The following is a 6,547-nucleotide window of genomic DNA, read 5'->3' on the forward strand; positions in this document are numbered from 1 at the left end:
AAATAAAACATATTATTCAGAAACATAGCATCCTTATTCCCCCCCCCATTTTTCCTCCCTCCCCCCACCCTCCCACACAACCCATCCCCCAGCTTCCCTCTGTTCCAGTCTTTGATTTCTCTAATAATGCTGTTTTCTGCATGTTACACAGTTGTATAGATCCTCAAACTATTTAACTGATTATTATCAAGAAAAAGTTTGTGAATGTTTATTCAAAGCCAGCCAAGGAGTCCAGTTCAGTTTGTCGCTCCTTCAAATACTTTGTAAAGGGTTCCCTTTATCCTTGTCTCGTAGCTTATATGTCAGTTTTGCCAGTTCTGCATAGTCCATCAATTTTTCTTGCCATGATTCTTTAGTTGGGGTTTCTTCAGTCTTCCATCCTTGTGCTATTAGATAATTGGTAGGTATATAAATGCTAATACAGTTGTACCTTGGTTCTCGAACGGAATCCGTTCTGGAACTGTGTTCAACTTCCGAAAACGTTCAAAAACCAAGGCGTGGCTTCCAATTGGCTTCCTACACTCAATCAGAAGCTGCGTAAGCTGCGTTGGATGTTTGGCTTCCAAAAAAAGTTCGCAAACTGGAACACGGCATTTGGGAGCCAAAACGTTTGAAGCACAAGGCATTCGAAAACCAAGGTACTACTACATATTTGGCAGCTGGCTCTGCTATTGCTATCACAGTTCCCACAGGCCAAGCACTAACTATCTTGTTGCCTTTTTGCTTTTTGGATTTGTGTCCATCAGAGTGGTGATGCCATACTTCACAATAATGCCATAGCAATAAACAATAGCAGTCACTTCCTAAGCACCCCCAGCCACTGACAGAGCTACAGGCAACTCTGTGTGAGAGCAGAAAACGAGGGCAAAGCTTGATTTCACAAAGAAACAGCCAGTATATTGTGTAACCAGAAAAATCACTGCTAGGACAATGCTCCTTCTGTGCTTCCAAGCTACCCTCCAAATCAGGAGCCTTTTCAGTTCCAGGTCTAAGAGCAGCAAAAATACAAACCCCTTTCTCTTCATGATTTGCCCCAGAAGGCAGTGCTCAGATCTTCCTACTTTTACTTTTCTCAAAGACAGTATCACAAACAGCACCAGATTTAGGGTGGTGCAGGCAGTTCCTATGCACAGGGCGCCAAGCTAAGGGGGCGCAAATTAATAATACCGAGAAGATCCATAAAAAAGCAACTGTACCATTGTACAGTTACTGTGAAATTAAGAAATATTTGGTGGGGTGGGGCGGGTTTCCTTGCTCAGGGCACTATATTACCAAAGTCCACTCCTGTCACAAGTCAGCAGTAAAGAATGCTGTAACATATGATAGTCCATGACTTGTAAAATTTGATAAATGCTTCAAGTCTCTTTCTAAGCTGGAACACTACAGAAATCACACCTGCCTCGGAGAGATGGATAATATTGAATTGTTCACTGTCACGGCAAGTGTGCCCATGGACTAGAGCTCTAACCCAACTTATTCCTGTTGGATCTTCTTGTAAGTGTGTGCATCAGTGGTGGCAAATGCAAAGTGAAACCCCCCAGTGACACCTCCAGACACATTCTGAGCCCTGCTTTGACCTCCAGTTCTTCTCCTTTGTCCCCCAAGCCTCAAGAATGAAGGTGGCAGCAGACCCAGAGGGAAGTCCACATTCACCTTAGGAGCACCTGTTTAGCTGTCATAAGGCTTTATTACTTCTGATATAGGCCTTCATTGCATCTCATAAGGTTGCCAGGGTGACCTCAGGAGTTCTTTATGATGAATTTCAAGTTGGAGCTTGTCAAGAGCTATTTGGTTTTGTACTAATGCTCCAGGAGTGTTAGCACATAGTAATTCCATGGTGAAAGATCAAGAATGGGTCACCATGGGTGACATTAAAGGAGTGAATGTCTTTGCCCATTCTTTCCAGACCTTGAGCTCCGAAAGGGATTTGAGAAATTATCTAGAGATAGTATAGATAATTTTTGGAATGGTTAGCCTCAGCAATTCCCTGCCCATTTAACGTTCAATTGTTATCCAGAACACTTTTTAAAGAATTAAACAGAAGGGGGGGGGGGGTATGTGCGTGGTATAGATTGGCCACATCACAATATCATTTCAAAATGGTTACTGCCACGCCTCCCTGTGCTGTAGGCCTGTACAATGGGTGGCAAAGTAGCTGAGGCTTCCTATTTAGATGAATAAATGAATAAATATCATTGTTGGCTATTGCTTGAGTCATTTTTATGATAATTTCAAGGAGGCATAGCAGTAGCATCACTTTAACTCTGGCAAAACGGCCAAGCCAAGATAATGTGAGCTTGCTCCACTTTTTAATTTTAGATAAAGCTGATAAAATAATTATTTTGCTTCATAATGTGTAGAAGCAACACGGCTGCTGTTGCTGCTTTGCGAGTGCTGGGAGGACCGCTCCCTCTCCTGCCAACTCCATCCGGCCTAGGGGGGCGGGGCCTGCACTACCACTACAGTTTAGAGGACAGAGCAGCTACCGGCAGCAATGGACAAAATAGTTTTAAATGTTTTAATTGCTTTTAATTTGCAGCACCTTAAGTGGGGGTTGTTGTTTTTTATAATATTATATTATTTCATTATCTGCTGCAAATGTTAAAGATGTTTATATATATTTTAAGGTGTTTAAAGGTGCTTTTATTGTTTACTTTGTTGTACCACCGTGAATGGTGGTTTTTATCTATGTATTTTTGTTTGTTCTGTCTTGTTTTGTTTTTTGGGTTGAACATTCAGTGGGGTGGGGATTGGTTTTGTTTGGGCATAATTGTTTTTGGTTGTTTTGTTTATTATTTTGTAAATGGAGGTTAGTATGAGGCCTGGGAGGGGCGAGGGAGGGGCGAGGGAGGAGAGCGAGGGAGGTATGGCGGTGGGGGCAGATGTTATAGGCGAAGGGGATCGAGATACGGATATGCTCGTACCCCTTCCAATCTGCACCCCATCCCGAGAGACGAGGGTAGGGTGAGCAAGGATTACTCACCTCCTTCACTGGTGTTGTGCAATGCCAGGTCTATAGGCAACAAAACCGCTACCCTGCGTGATTTCTTTATCTCGCAGGGAGTCGACCTGGCTTGTGTGACGGAGACCTGGGTGCGCGAAGGGGTAACTGTTACCTTACGAGAGATGGCGCCCCCGGGTTTCTCCGTCCTCCACCAGTCACGGACTGTGGGCCGGGGGGGAGGGGTGGCAGTATTAATCCGGGAAGATTGTTCTTTCAGGGCTCTACCATCGCCATCGATCCCCGGCATTGAATGTGTTGGCCTAGTGTGGGGCTCCGAGGAGAGCTTGGCTGTCTGGCTGGTGTACCGGCCACCTAGCGCACCAGCAGCCACCCTGTCAGGCCTGCTGGAGGCGGTGGCCGGCTGGGCCTTGGAGTTCCCTAACCTATTGGTATTGGGAGACTTCAACTTCCATGCTGATGCCACTCCCTCCTCACAGGCTCTGGACCTGGTGTCTTCCATGGCGACACTAGGGCTCTCCCAGTTTGTTTCGGGCCCCACACATCAAGCAGGCCACACGCTGGATTTGATCTTTGGCGCCGGTATAGATGTGATCATGTGTCCTTCAATGAAGGTGCCATGGTCTGATCACTACACTCTGAAAGCCAGGATTGACTTTCCACCCCCACCCTGCTTAGGTGGCGAGCCGATTTGGGCTCGCCCGCAGAGGCTGATGGACCCGGATAGATTCCGTCAAGCCTTGCGGGACCTTACTCCCCCTGGCGACTCATTGACTGAGCTTGTTGAGGGCTGGAATACCCAGCTCCTGGCAGCCATCGATGAGATCGCACCTAAGCGCCCTCTGCGACCCCGCAGAAACCGGGCTCCCTGGTTTACCGAGGAGCTTCGGAGAATGAAGCGGGACCTCAGACGGCTAGAGCGAGTATGGCGGGGTGCCCGTGACGGAGCCTCAAGAACATCTTATAGGGTTTTTATGAAAACCTATGAGATGGCAGTGAAGGCCGCTAAGAAATCTTACTTCTCGGCCTCCATTGCATCCGCTAGCTCTCGCCCGGCACAATTATTTAATATAATTCGGTCTTTAACGTCCCTTGAAGGACAGCCAAATTTAAACAACAATTTGACACACAGCTGTGAGGCATTTGCGAGCTTTTTTGCGGAGAAGGTCCTGTTGCTCCGCCATGACCTCCCTGCCAATTTGGATACAATAAAGGAACTGGAGGCCCCTCGACTGTCCTCGGGTCCAGTATTGGACCACTTTGACCGGATATCTCCAGCCGATGTGGACAGATTCCTCCAAGCTGGAAAGCCCACCACCTGTCCTCTTGACCCGTGCCCGTCCTGGCTGATTAGAGCGTGTCCAGACGAGGTGCGGGGCCCCCTGGGGGATATCATCAATTTGTCCCTTGGCACCGGGATATTCCCAGGGGAACTGAAGGAGGCGGTGGTGCGTCCGCTCTTAAAGAAAACATCATTAGATCCCTCAGATCTATCCAATTACCGCCCGGTCTCTAATCTTCCATTCCTGGGTAAGGTGATTGAGAGAGCGGTTGCTGAACAGCTTGGTAGGTTTCTGGATGAAACATCGGCTTTGGATCCATTCCAGTCCGGCTTCCGCGCTGGTCATGGGACCGAGACGGCTCTGGTCGCCCTAACAGATGATCTCCGCAGGCAGCTGGATCGAGGCGGGTCGGGGCTGCTGATTCTTCTAGATTTGTCAGCAGCCTTTGACATGGTCGATCACGAACTCCTGGACCACCGCCTTGCCGACGTGGGGATCCAGGGCACAGTCCTTCAATGGCTGCGCTCGTTTCTCTCTGGTCGGGGACAGAGGGTGGCGCTTGGGGGGGAATTGTCATCACGCCACTCCTTGGTGTGTGGAGTGCCTCAGGGTGCAATTCTCTCCCCAATGCTTTTTAACATCTTTATGCGCCCCCTCGCCCAGCTTGTCAGGAATTTTGGGCTGGGTTGCCATCAGTATGCCGATGACACCCAACTCTATCTGTTGATGGATGGCCATCCTGACTCGGCCCCAGATACACTGACCAGATGTCTGGAAGCTGTGGCTGGATGGTTACGTGGGAGCCGGTTGAAGTTAAATCCTTCGAAGACGGAGGTCCTCTGGCTGGGGCGGGACGATATGGGATTGAGGGGGCAACTCCCATCTCTTGCGGGGGTGCAATTAGTGCCAGCACCGGCCGTTAAGAGTTTGGGTGTAATCTTCGATACCTCCCTCTCTATGGAGGCGCAGATTACAGCTATAACAAAGGCGGCATTTTTTCATCTCCGCCAAGCTAAGCAGTTGGCCCCTTATCTCTCTCGTCCTGACCTAGCCACTGTGATCCATGCGACGGTCACCTCCAGACTGGATTATTGTAACTCGCTCTACGTGGGGCTGCCCTTGAGACTGACCCAGAAACTCCAGCGGGTGCAGAATGCCGCGGCGAGACTCCTTATGGGGTCTTCGCTGCGAGAGCACATTCATCCAGTATTATACCAGCTGCACTGGCTCCCGGTGGAGTACAGGATCAGGTTTAAGGTGCTGGTTTTAACCTTTAAAGCCCTATACGGCCTAGGACCCTCGTACCTACGGGACCGCCTCTCCTGGTATGTCCCACAGAGAAACCTACGGTCAGCAAATAATAACATCCTCAAGGTCCCAGGCCTCAGAGAGGTTAGGCTGGCCTCAACTAGAGCCAGGGCCTTCTCGGCTGCGGCTCCAACCTGGTGGAATGCTCTGTCACAAGAGACTAGGGCCCTGCGGGACCTGACATCTTTCCGCAGGGCCTGCAAGACAGAGTTGTTCCGCCAGGCCTTTGGTCAGGGCGCAGCCTGACCCCCTCCTCTGGCAACCTGCACAAAATCTTGCTTAATCGGTTGCCATCAATTTGATTTTAACTAATTTTATAATGAAATATTTTTAGAATGTATGATTATTTGATTGTTTATTTGATTGTTGTTAGCCGCCCTGAGCCCGGCTTCGGCTGGGGAGGGCGGGATATAAATAAAATTTATTATTATTTATTATTATTATTTATTATTGATCAAACCATTTTGAGTGACCATCAACTTCAATAGGTAACCCTATATATAGATTATTCCTGCTTCTTGTGGAACTGTGGTGTAGGAGTGAAAATTCTGCCTGCCCCAGGCAAAGATCTTGAAGAAATGTTTGGCAATGTTCCTAATTTTTGCACTGAGGAGAGAGGTCAATGAGAATTAACAGGGACACATTTTCCCTATCTCCCAGCAGAGGTAATCATACTGTATGACCAAAGCAGTTTCTGTGCCAAAACCAGGCCTAAACCCTCAGTTGAAGATCAAGTGAGGTCAAGGTCAAGAAGGTCAAGAACATCAGTTTCTTCCAAGAGCACCTGGATCTGGTCTGTGACCACCCACACATGGCCTTGCCCAACAAGCTGGTAATTACTTAGATTTTCTGGATGGAGGGAGGGTGTATTATGAAACAAAATGTTCAGGTACTCTTTTAAACAGCTACTTAAGAAGTTTTTTTGGGGGGAAAGTGTGTAGGGGAAGCATGGAAATCCATCTCAGCCATGGCCATTAACTAAAGTGAGTCCACT

Source organism: Podarcis vaucheri (assembly GCF_965113315.1).
Source record: "Podarcis vaucheri genome assembly, chromosome: 6".
In the NCBI taxonomy this organism is placed as follows: Eukaryota; Metazoa; Chordata; class Lepidosauria; order Squamata; family Lacertidae; genus Podarcis; species Podarcis vaucheri.